This window comes from Myodes glareolus, chromosome 1, assembly GCF_982192425.1.
Source record: "Myodes glareolus chromosome 1, mMyoGla1.1, whole genome shotgun sequence".
Lineage (NCBI taxonomy): Eukaryota > Metazoa > Chordata > Mammalia > Rodentia > Cricetidae > Myodes > Myodes glareolus.
In genome coordinates, this window is record NC_142026.1 from 135,817,330 (window position 1) to 135,830,605 (window position 13,276).

The 13,276-nt window shown below is 47.6% G+C and overlaps 1 protein-coding gene across 3 annotated transcripts in view; it reads right to left on the bottom strand.

The window, feature by feature from the left end:
• Prkn (parkin RBR E3 ubiquitin protein ligase) overlaps positions 1-13,276 on the bottom strand; it is a 1,186,369-nt gene that overhangs the window by 10,830 nt on the left and 1,162,263 nt on the right. The window lies entirely within an intron of this gene.

The window sequence follows — 13,276 nt, forward strand, 5'->3', positions numbered from 1 at the left end:
GCACTGTGTTCTTGGCACATGGCATGTACTTGTGGGCTAAGAAGAGATTGTGCAGTTGTAATGGAGTGCTGTGTTCTGAGAATTTATGTGACTGTAATACATAATACCTAGAATGTGGTTAATATGTAAGCACGTGATTAACACTTCACACGTCTTTCGTTAGACCCTTTGCCATGTGTGAACACACTAGCTGTCCTTTCAGAGGATTCAAGGTGCAGACGGTGAGCAGACACTGGGAAGTGGGAGAGGCTCGTGACTCTACAGTCTTCGCTTTTACTCCCTTCTGCACCTTTCCCCTTACATCCTGCTCCTGGAAAATGGGGGGCTCTGCTGCTATCCCAGAAGGCACAGGAGAGAGAACATGGTGATGACAGAGAGGCAGACTTCTGGAATTGCTGACAGCAGAGATGAGGACCCTGGGCTCTGGAAACGGCTGCCTGGGCTCAGCTCACTCAGATGGAAGACTTGGACAAGGACTGCCCACCCCTCTGAGAGTCCTGTCAGGTGGAAATAAAACACGGGGCACTGAGAGCTGGAGGTTCGTTTCCTTAAGTTCTAAGATGAGCATTGGGCTCGTGCTGTTGGCTGATAATATAAATTCCTCCGGATCTACGGTGTAGTAAAAGCCATGGTGCACACTCACCACCATTCATGCCATCAAGTACAAGACCGTCCTTGACTCTTAACTGCCTGCTATGGGCTGGCGGCCTTCCCCACCCCCCAACATTTGCATGTTGACCACCTGATGCTGTTGAAAACTGATTTAAGACCCCCTCAGCTAGAGAAGGGGCCCCAAAGGAGTTGCTCCAGATGGGTGCTTCCTTCTGCTCCTGCCTGGTTCAGACACTATGGCTAACATAAAGTACCGGCAAGAGCGAGAACATAGAGCAAGAACGAATCATTTTTAGATTTAGTAGAAGGGTGTTGTGATCTGGGACTGTATTTCAAAATGGTAATCCAAATAGAGTCCCTTCATCTTGTCCACTACGGCATCTACTTGTCTATCCATCCATTCATTCATTCATCCATCCATCCACCCACCCATCCACCCATCTATCCATCTGTCTATCTATCTATCCATCTGTCCATCCATCCATCCATCCATCCATCCTTCCATCTATCCATCTATCTATCTATCTATCTATCTATCTATCTATCTATCTATCTATCTATCTATCTATCTATCTATCTCCCTACCTATCCATCTCTATGCTTTAATACAAACATTCAAGTCATTTTGTTAACTTGTAATAATGATTAAAAAAATACTCCCCTTGGGCTGGAGAGATGGCTCAGAGGTTAAGAGCACTGGCTGCTCTTCCAGAGGTCCTGACTTCAATTCCCAGCAACCACATGGTGGCTCACAACCATCTATAGTGAGATCTGTTGCCCTCTTCTGGTATGAGATAGAACACTGTACACATAATAAATAAATAAATAAATAGATAGATAAATAAACAAAGCTATCTTTTTTTAAAAAAAAAGTATTCCCAGGGCTACTCGGTAGCTTTGATGCTGACTAAACTCAACAGCTTTGGAGGCTTGATGCTGTCAGCCCCACGCATGGACGCTCACAAGCAAGTTTTCAGCCGACAGCAACTGGACTTGTGAGCCACGCCCTGTGGGGGCCTGTCCCTCAGCAGACATGATGAGGACTGTTTCAAGATCTGGCCTCCAGACCTGCATTTTGACTTTAACACGCGCGACTCCAGTCTGTCCGATGCACATGTGGTCTTGAGGCCCGGCGATTAGGGTGTTTAGGGTGCCTACGTCTCACTGCCAACTTGACTAGCATTAGGATCACCTAGGGAATACAGCTCTGCGTATTTATGCAAGGGTGAGTTCATGGAGGCTTAGCCAAGGAAGGAAGGCCCATGCTGAATGTGGGTAATGTGATCCCATGAGCTCAGGGCCTGGACCGAACAAAGATGGAGAAAGGAGGAAGGAGGCTCAACACCAGCACTTACCGCCATGACTGACTTTATCTCTTCAGAGATAACAAAGTAAATCTTCCTTTAGTTGTCTGAGGCTCTCAGAGAGAGTGGGAACCTGTGCTTCCCAAAGCAGGTGGTGGGACTGTGTGTTTACTTTATATGTTATGGTGTGAAAATTAAGCTATATATACAGTTTCATAGTCAATGTAATTGGCAATAGACTTACGAATTTAAGTTCTCCAAAGAAGTCACACTGGTAGTAAAGATTCTGCATGCCGATTGGCCAACCAGAACATCTCGATTATAAAAAGACAGAATATTGCAGGTTCAGAGACAAAATGAGCTTAGGCTGCAGTGGTCTTCTTACTAGCCATTCATTACGGCCTCTGTATCTGGCCCAGCTTTGACTATTCCTTCTTTTTGAGCTAGGCACTCATTTTGAACTCCTAAAAGATAAGGTCCTGGCAAGTCTGGCTCCTTGCCTCCTCCCCAGGGTTGTAAAAATGGTCGTTTGCTCCCGCTTATGCAAACCCACTTGTCTCTCTGTAAACGGGGGGGGGGGCTCCCCACTAGCTGGGGGGAACGAAGTGGTTTCTCAGCCGGCAGTGCATTCCACAAAATGAGATGACTGCGTTGTCCATCGTTTAAAACTCTATTTCTAGCCTCTTCTGCATGGCCAGCGGTAATTCATAAATTTATTTAATTATAACTTGAATTGAGTCTGTGGGCTTTTCCTTGTGGATTGGAACTCCGTGACATGATAAACCTTCGGGAATATGTTCCGAGCAGTCCACAGAGCATCAAGTCCAGAGCTAAGCATGCTGTGAGATAGCATTTGAAAACGGTGGCAGGGATTTCCCACTTTGATGCGACCTGGCCACCTGATGTTTCTATCCACATGTCTGGTAAATGCATTGGCTTATCACTTATATTGGTTTTCTCTTGTTTTTGAGACAGGGTCTCATGTAGTCTACACTGGCTTTTAACTCACTATGTAGCTGACACTTGTACTCCTGATCCTCCTTCTTCTCCTGGGATCACAGGGGTGTACCACTATGCCATACTTTTGTTCCATGATTAGAAAAGTACACATAACCTTGCCCATAGCAGCACAGGTCATTGAGCACACCCAAGATCGCCATTCCTAGCCTTGGCTAATTGACACACCCAGGATCGCCATTCCTAGCCTTGGCTACTTACTTTTATCTCAGAATAAACTCTCTGTGATTCCCTTTAGAGAGGGAACTGTTATGTGCTTCTTATTATATATTAAATATATTTATTCACATTGAACAAGTTAAAGTACCAAATCATCTTATAAATGTACAAACTCAAGATTATAATGAAGTTCCTAATTTCTTATTCGTGATGTAAGACTGTGATTGCATTTAAAGATGCTCCAAAAACTTCCACCTCAAAATACACACATGAATTATATGACATCTGAGAAACACAAGCATGAAAAAACCAAGGCAAGAACCAGCTTCGATTCCTCAGTAGGATGAGGCGCTGCCCATTGCCATGCCCATGGCATTTGTCTAATTTGCTCCTCCTAGATACACTGCGAAGACTCAGGGGCTAGAGGAACGGCTCAGTGGCTTAGAGCATCAGCTGGCCCTGGTTCATTCCCTGTACCCATGCTGTGGCTCAGAAACATAACTCCAATTCCAAAGGATCCAACACCTTCTTCTGGCCTCTCCAGTACCAGGAATGCATGCAGTACCCATACATATGTGCATGCAAAACATTCATACACAAAGTAAGTAAGTAAATCTTAAAAAAAAAACCACCTTGCAGATGACAAAGTAGAAGCTGCAGCTCACTGGCAATGCACGGATGGACAGAGGGCTGGGCAGCTGTACCACAGGGCCGACCGGCTCCTACCAACCCTGCCTCGCCACCTTCATCTGTGGTGTGCCAAGGAACTTCCCACCAGGGCCGAGGCCACAGCCACCCTGCTAATCAGGGGTAACAGGAGCAGCCTGGGCTACTGAGAAGCAAACCTACAGAGTAGAATGAAGTGGGACAGGGGTGAGAGTTGTGTAGAAATGTGGCCAGGGAACCTGGAACTGAGACAGTCTGCCAGAGAAATTTTCCCACCACTGCCAGGGGTGAGCTGCATGGCAGAGTTAGAAGCCAGCCATGGAAACCAGCGGCTGATGGCACACAAAGGTAGCTACCTGGGCTGGTCCTCCTCAGCCCTTCAGTGATTTTTTTGTTAAGCATCCGTTTTACCCCCTCTCTCCCTGAAAGCCTTCCATGACCCTCCCTTCCTTCTGCTCATCTACAAATGTCTTCCTTATTTTACATTTCTGCAGCAACAGTCTACTGTGTGTCTCCAAATGCAAGGCTTGCTCTCTCATTCAGCGGTCACCTCTTCTGTTTAACCTCTACACACCACACACACATATCACACACACACACACTACACACAAACCACACACACAAACAGCACACACACAAACATACACACACCACACACACACTACACACAAACCACACACACAAACAGCACACACACACAAACATACACACACCACACACACAAACACACACACTACACACAAACCACACACACACACAAACACACACACACAAACACACACACACATACACACACATACACACACACACACACACACTTACACATACCACACACACTCTCTATTCTTTGCCCAAAACAGACTGGAAAGGTAGAGAAAATGAAGGGACACGGGAGGGCTGAGGACTGAACCCGGGGCACAAGCGGCACAAGGAACCCGCTGGTGGAGGCTGCTGACAGACAGTTCCTTTTATGCAGAGGTATTTTTAATGAGCAAACTATTTCTTTTTTATTTCACAAATAACAATGAACCAGGCCTGAGCCTGTATGACCTACAAGGACAGCCTTACTTCTTTCCCAGATATTTCCTGTACAAGCAAGGCTTTGTTTACAGAGGAGCTGTCTTAACCTCCCCTGCACCCTGAGTGACCTGGGCTTTTACCTTATCAGCTGTAATGCAAGCCAGCCTAGAAGCAGCCCAGGATCTCTTTTAATGAGAAGGAAAGGCTCCTTAGCAGCCCTTTGAGGTGTAACTTCAGAAGCCACTGTAAACAGAACACAAGGCTGCCCTGCAGACCTGGCTCCAGGCAGAGCCCACGCTGGCTGGACTGGCTGGACGTGTGCCCCCCCCCCCCCCCCCGCCACTGCCTACTAACCCCAAGGTTTGAGTCTCCTCTTAATCTCCAATCCTGCTTGATACTGATTCCTTACTGACTCCTCCTGGAATTCTTTTTTTGCGGTGAAGTCAAGAATCCTATATCACTACTGGTTCTCTGTCTGCAAAGAGCGCCAGGGGATGCTGCGGGATGTGGGATGCGGGATGGAGCTGTTACTGGACCTGCATGCCACCAACACCATTTCACCATTACACTTTTTCCCCCTTCTTCTTCCAAACAGGGTTTCTTTGTAACCCTGGCTGTCCTGGAACTTGCCTTGCAGACCAGGCTGGCTTTGAATTCAGAGATCTGTCTGCGTTTGCTTCTTGAGTTCTTGGATTAAACGTGTGTGCCTCCATGCTAGGTCCCTATTTCATACCATAAACACTGATAACCCTTAGCCCTAAAATAAATAAATGAATGAAAATCTATACACTACAATCGTCTCCACCCCAGCGCCAGCGCCCGAAAACACTGGGGCACGAGCAGAACTCACAGAGTAAAACCTCTTGCTATTCAACCCCAGGACTGCCAGTGACTCATCAGAGAGGCCGCCAGATACCATGCTACACACACTCCCCCCAAAGTAGCAGGAAACACAATTCCTCGTGAAGAAACTTCCTGAGGACTCACATGGAAAACAAACCAGGGTGGGGAAAGGGAGGGGGAGCTAAACTGGAGAACACAGCCACCACAAGGGATACACAGAATGTAATCAAGAGACCAAAATGGGACAACACCCATCATGACTCATCGGCCGGGTCCCAACGACCACAGACACGGAGGCAATAGCACGCGTGCATGTGTGTGTGCGCCATTGCACACATGCGGAGGGCACTGGACAGCTCGCAAGAAGCAGGTCTCTTTTGCCACAGCAGAGGTTCTAAGGGTTGAACTAAGGGCTTCAGGTTGATGGCAAACACCTTTACCTGCCAAGCCCTCTCACTGGTCCCCCAGCTTATTGATTGATTGATTGACTGATTTTTTTTTCCAAGACAGGATTTCTCTGTGTAGTCCTGGCTGTCCTGGAACTCACTTTGTAGACCAGGGTGACCTCGAACTCAGAGATCTACCTGCCTCTGCCTCCCTTGGGGCTAACAGCACATGCTGTCATGCCTGGTTCACAGTTTTGCTTTAGAAAGGATCACTGATCATATGGAGAACCCAATAAGCAGAAAAATGAAGCAAGGTCACCTATTCAGAACACAGACAAGGAAGTCACCAAAGTAAATGAAACCTTTAGCAACTTGGAGGGAGAATTAAAAACACTGATGTCTCAGTTAGGATTTCTATTGCTGTGATAAAACACCACCATGACCAAAAGCAGCTTGGGTAGGAATGTCAGCTCGCAGCTCCATATCACAGTCTATCACTGAGGAAAGTCAGGACGAGAACTCAAAGCCAGGTGGTAGTGGCGGCGCACGCCTTTAATCCCAGCACCTGGGAGGCAGAGGCAGGAAATCTCTGTGAGTTTGAGGCCAGCGTGGTCTACAGAGTGAGTTCTATGACAGTTACAGCTACACAGAGAAACCCTGTGTCAAAAAACCAAACCAAAACCTCAAACAGGGTAGGAACCTAGAGGCAGAATCTGATGCAGAGGTCATGGAGGGGAGCTGCTTACTGGCTTTGCTCCCCATGGCTTGCTCAGCCTGCTTTCTTATAGAACCTTGAATCACCTGCCCAGGGGTGGTACCGATCAATGTGGGAGCATCATTTATTCATTAATCATACATCAATCACTAATTAAGACAGTACCCCCATGGGCTTGCCGACCATCCAATCTTATGGAGGCATATTCTCAGTTGTCATTTCCTCTTCTTAGACAACTCTAGCTTGTGTTAAGCTAAGCTAAAACTAGCTAGCACAGCTGAAGAAAAATTCAGGAGGGGATTGAGACACTGATAAAATACCAAATAAAAGTTTTAGGAATGAAAGAAGTAATCCATCAAATAAACAAAGCATTGTCAATAGACAAGACCGTATGGGAGGAAAGGGAGGGGGGGACAAAGTCCAGACGGTAACACACACACACACACACACACACATACCGAGGGGGTGGGGGGAGGACAAAGTCCAGATGGTAACACAGCTAGGCGTATATAAAGAAAAAATATGAACATGACTAAAATGTGTTAGGAATCTAGGAAACATTCCAGAGATCAAACCGAAGAGTCCAAAGCGTAGACAAAGGGGCTGAGGCAATGGCAGAAGGCATAGACAATATATTCAGTTAAGTTTTGGGAGAATTTCCAGAGCCTACAGAAAGAGGTTCAAACACAAGAGCTACATGGATCTCCAAAATGGCCAGGCTGGAGAAAAACTCAGGACACAGCATATGAGTGTGGGCGGTAAAGAGGTCCTGGGGGGCAGGGAGGGGGCTGTGACAGCAGAGAGGGAGCTGCTGGGCTGAAAAGGGGCGGGGAAGGGCAGCAAGGATGAGGGAGGGGCGGAGGGAGGCGAAGGATCAAAACGCAGACTGTGGGAAAATGCTATGATGAAACCCACTGCTTTGCATGCTGATATAAAAGCAAACATAGACACCTCAAGCATCTCCCCGTGTCGCTTAGAGATGAGTCCTCAGGCCTTTGGATCCGCCTGGGATAGACAGTCTCCTGCGTCCCCACACTCAAGTCTGCACGCATCCTCGTTGCCTTAGCTAATCACAGTGTGTAGGAACATAGGCGGTGCTGATCAGACTCAGAGATATGGAGATGAACTGGCTTATGCCGAGGCTCTGTGCTTACCTGGCAGGACTCCCTGGCACAACACCCTGGGTTGAAGTCCCCGGCTTAGGGTGTGTGCCCACATGTGCAGGCTTTACTGTGCATAGCTAGATTAAGACAGGTGAACAAAATGTTTACTACGACAATGGGTATGTGCTCAGCCTCAGAGACTGCACCACCAATTTACAATAATGTGCTAAAAAAACAAGAAAAATATATCTTTTTTTCCCGTTAAAATACTGATTTCTGATCCTAGGATCCATAGGATCTAGTGGGTATGACTTGAAGGTCAACCAAGTACCCTTGAGGATTTCCCTGCAAGGGGACCTGCCAACTCTCTTCTTATTAGCATGGTGCAAACAGGATAACAGACTATGCCTGGGCGACTATTTGCATGCTAGGGTGAATTGAGTTACTGGGTGTATCAGTTGGCTCAAAGGAATTTTGGGAAGAGAGAGGGAAAAGGAAAGCCATGAGCAGCTTCTAGTATTTTCTCTTTCACAGGTTGACGGTGTTACCTCTTCCATTATAGATGCTGCCTGCAAAACTCCCGTGTTGAAATCCGAAGCCACAGCAGGATGGTGTTTGGGGGGACCTTTGAGGTGTCTCTCATGAGTGGGACTGTTCCCTCCCAGAGGGCCAGGCAGCTCTCTTGCTCACTTTCTATTACGTGAGAACGGCAACCTGGCAGTGGTCTGCAACCTGGCAGAGGGTGCTCAGCAGACCCCAGCTGGGCTAGAGCCTGACCCTAATCCCTGGAGCCCTGAGGGATAAATCTGTATTGTGTGTAAGCCAAGCAATCTCTGGCACTCTGCCATAGAAACCCTATTGACTCAGAGAATACCGTGTGAAGAGTTTGTCTTACGAAACAAAGTAGATACTCATACTAGTTTTAAATGAACATAGAGTTTCTTCAGGATCACAAATATGGAAAGTTCTGATACTCACCCTGGCCTCTATGTTGGATCTGCCTACTTCCTGGGATGCTAGAACAATGACAGCCCATGTGTGTTCCTGCCACTTGCCATCTCTTGACTCTCGACTCGGCCTGACCTTCAAAAACCTTCCAGGACAGGCATAGGCCTAGCTGCCACCATCAGCACCTCTTCTTTACCTTCCCTGGTTGTCCTGTGGCACCTACCACAAGCCTACCTTTCTCTTGAGCAAAAGTCGCACAGAAGGTCCTGAAGGGTCACTCTCCCTTATTACAGCCATTTTTGTCCTTCCCACCCTGGTCCAGGAGGAGCCACAGGGAGTTTGGGACCACACCTCTGCTGATGGTCACACGACACTGGGGAAAGTTCCCATGCATGTGCTAGCATGCCTGGGGAATTTGCACAGAGACGGACATGTTTCTGCTTTGCATCCTGAACCAATGTCTTAATGCCATTGCTACAACCCTTCTGGAAAGGTCTCTAAAAGCTGGGAGCTTTTAGACAATGCAGGAGCGCTTGCTTGCACTCTCGAGGTTTGCATGCAGTGGGCACGCGGCGGGGTACAGAAAGCAAAATCCTTAAACAATGCCCCTCGGGTTGTGAGGAGCAAGAGGCTTGGTGGGGGGTGTTACTATTCCTCCTCAGGAGTGCACTTTTGGTCCTGGGGAAATAGCACTGTGAGGAGGGTAAGCGCCCCACCCCCCACCCCCGTGTAGCCTTGCTCATCAAGCTATAAGGCAAGAACTCGCATTACATCGCTAGGAGCGGACCTTCGTGTGACTCAGCACTGTCACAGATCCACACAGAATGTATAGTGTGACTCCAAGAGGGCACATGATGAGTCAGCTCGTCGGCTATAACTTCAGGGGAACCCACCCTAGTAAGGAAGTGCATGTGTGTACACAGTGGGCATGGATATGGGAGAATTGTCTTTTCTTACATATTTCATAGCTGAAAAAAACACGATTTCTTCTAAGGCACACAAATATATCTCCACATATACATCTTTCTGTATAAACCTCTTTCTATACATTTATTTCTTTCCACGCATCTATCTATATATGTACAGGAAGAGGCAGAGAGTCAAACTGCCCCAGCAAAGCCAAGTGTTAGCATGTTAGACAACCTATGACCCCAGAAGGGACAGATGCTTTTGTATGCAGTCCTGAGGATCTGCCTGTGAACGGATTTGAGCGTGTGCGTCATGAGCTGTGGCTAGGAGCAGAGCCATCGAAGTGTCCTGCCTGGGTTTCAGCCTCATGTCACTCTTACTAATGACCTTGGGCAGAAGACCCAGCCTCCTCCCATCTGAGGAAGTGTGAGAAGGACACCACCGGGACCCTGTGAGGAAAAGAGAGAGAGCTGAGCGTGGAGTCAGCCTGCCCTGCACGAAGATTGTTTGCGTTTTCTCGTTCGGCTGCCCTGTAGACACTGCCACCCTCGTCTCTAGGCTAGAGAGGCAGGAATATCAGGACGGAGAATTCGCACTGATGGTAAAGACCGATGGGGCCTTGTGGGTCTCGGGTCCTCTTAAGAATACAGACAAACTGAAGCACTCCCCTCCTCCCCGTGATGCTTTTGAAAGCAAATCAGTGGCTTTCCCAGCTCAGACAGTGGCTGGGGACACGATAATGTACACACAAACTATCGGAAGCAGGGACTAGCCACACAAGGGCTCTCTTTCCTGTGTTAGGAGATTTATTTATAATCCTGAGTTAGAAAATAAATCCTAAAAGTGAAACTGAAATTTACTTTCTAGGAAAGGTCGAAGCCACATATTGCTGAGAAGATACTTGGCACACTTCAGTAGGGTTCTTTTCCAGTGAGGGTCAATTTTTAAATTCTGCCTTTCACACTGTAACCCAATGCCTGATGACAGTGACCAAACTCGCTATCCTCCCAGCATACAAAGTCAAGCTGATGCTCAGGCTTATGCTATGAGCAGCCCGCCCCCTGCTGGTGAGCAATTGAACAGCACCTTTCAGGGACCGAACTGATCAATAATGGTGCCGCTTGGACAACAGTATAAACTTTGTTATTTTCACAACGTGCTCTTATTATTGTTTTGGAAGAATGTATGCATGCTAAACTTCGGTTTTTTTTTAAAGTTGGGATGATGGGACCTATAGAGTTTCTGGCTGAGGACTGGCGGACACAGCGCCACACTCTGTTCCAGACTTGCAGAAATAGACTACACAACACGATTTAGAACGGCACTTTTGCTGATGGTGAGAGTAGCTGATGTTTCTACTACTGGTGTACAAAAGCCACAGGTGAGTTGAGACTGAGAGCACATGGGCATCCGGACTCCCTGGGAACCTAGAGGCCACGGCAGCAGACCAATGCCTCGATCGGCCATCATCAGAGAAGCTTCCTCCAGCAGCAGATGGGAACAATACGGAGACCCCCAGCTGGAATGTGCAGAGGGTGAGAGACTTTGGAAAATCCAGCCCTAAGAGGGACGTCTCCATCAGTTCCTCTCCTCAGGGCTCAGGGAGATCTGGGAGGAGGAGGCAGAGACAGTGGAAGGGACAGGGGTGATGGAGGACACCAAGGAATCAACGCCTTCTGGACACAACAGGGCTGGGGCACACACAGACTCAGAGACCGTGGCAGCACACACAGGGCCCACGTGGTCTGCGCCAGAGGGAGCCCTAGAGCTAAAAGAGATGGATACACACAGCCACAGTCATCCAGAGCTATCTCCAACGAATAGCCACTGACAAATGAGAAATCAGTTTTTTAAAGGGAGTCTTACAGGGGAAATAAACCACTCTTAAGGGCAGGCCACAGGCCCAGTAGTAAATGGCCAGCAGGAAACAAACACAACTGTAAAGTCCGCGCTACTACGTGTACTACGGTACTACGCCTGTAGTGTGACACCTGCACTATGAGGCGGTTTGCGCTTGCGAGCCGTGAAAGGGGCCTGGAGATTTAAACACACAAAGACACACACAGACAGAGACACAGGGACACGGGTTATTCTTGAAACAAGAATGCCAGGAATGTCCACTTTATTGTGTTCAGGGGCAGCTTATATAGGGCTCTGGCCACGCCCCAGCTCTCGGGATCTTTCAGCTGCAAACTCATCAGAACCCACGCCCCTGCCATCAGGGTCTCGTGCTCGGAGCAGCTGCAAACACAGGGAAACGAATTGTTTTGCTCAGAGCAGCTGCAAGCAAGTTGTTTACAGGAAATTCAGGGTCTGGGGGTCCAAGGCCCCCAACACCCAACCACACCACTGGAGGCTCTTTGTCTCATAATGTTAAGTCAGGGTATTAAAAAAAAAAACTACACAGGTCTTCTGCTTATATATTATATAGCCCCTGATATTTAGTTTCTATGGGATTCCTATGTGTGCGAACATGTGTGTCTCTGTGTCTGTGTTTTTCCTATGTGTGTGAACACGTGTGTCTCTGTGTCTGTGTTTTTCCTATGTGTGTGAACACGTGTGTCTCTGTGTCTGTTAAGTGTTTTTCCTATATGTGTGAACACGTGTGTCTCTGTGTCTGTGTTTTCTATGTGTGTGAACACGTGTGTCTCTGTGTAAGTGTTTTTCCTATGTGTGTGAACACGTGTGTCTCTGTGTCTGTAAGTGTTTTCTATGTGTGTGAACACGTGTGTCTCTGTGTCTGTAAGTGTTTTTCCTATGTGTGTGAACACGTGTGTCTCTGTGTCTGTAAGTGTTTTCTATGTGTGTGAACACGTGTGTCTCTGTGTCTGTAAGTGTTTTTCCTATGTGTGTGAACACGTGTGTCTCTGTGTCTGTAAGTGTTTTCTATGCTTTTTCTTCAGCTCTTTTTGTTTGATTGTTTTGTCCTATTCCAACTTGTTTGTTTTTGATCCATCTTATTTTATTTTATTAATAATGAAATATATTTTATTTTTATTATTGTTTGTTTTCTAAGAAGAGAAAACAGAAAGGGTGTGGACCCAGAAGGAAGGAGAGATGGGGGTACTGGGAGGAGTAGAGGGAGGAGAAACCATAATTAAAATGTGATGGATGAAAAGGATCTATTTTCAGTAAAAGAAAGGTAATAAAATCATGTCATGTGAACAAGGCCCCAGAGTGGATCAGGAATGCCAGACCAAGGAAATGGGTAACTTTCTCATCTCACCCCAGCAGTGGCAGCTGGTAGACACAGTGTGAGGATGGCAAGGGCCCCACACCAACATACTCCCTCATACCCAGACTGCACAATAGGACTGGTGGATAGAGCGCTCTTGGCTGTCCTTGGGCGTCATCTTATCTCGGTGCCCAGTGTTGATGTAGCCCACTTAACTGTGGGCTGGCTGTCCTGCTCACCCACGTGGATGAGAGTAGTTCTGTCCTCTCTTCCCCAAGGCCGAGTCCTCTTTGCACTACAGCTTGACTTTCCAGCGGTCTGCTTACAGCAGCAGCTTCCGCGGCAGGTTTGGGTTTGCTGTCTTATCAACACGGCACGCTCAATCGCCCCACTTCAGCAGCCAGAGCTCCCCTGCAGCC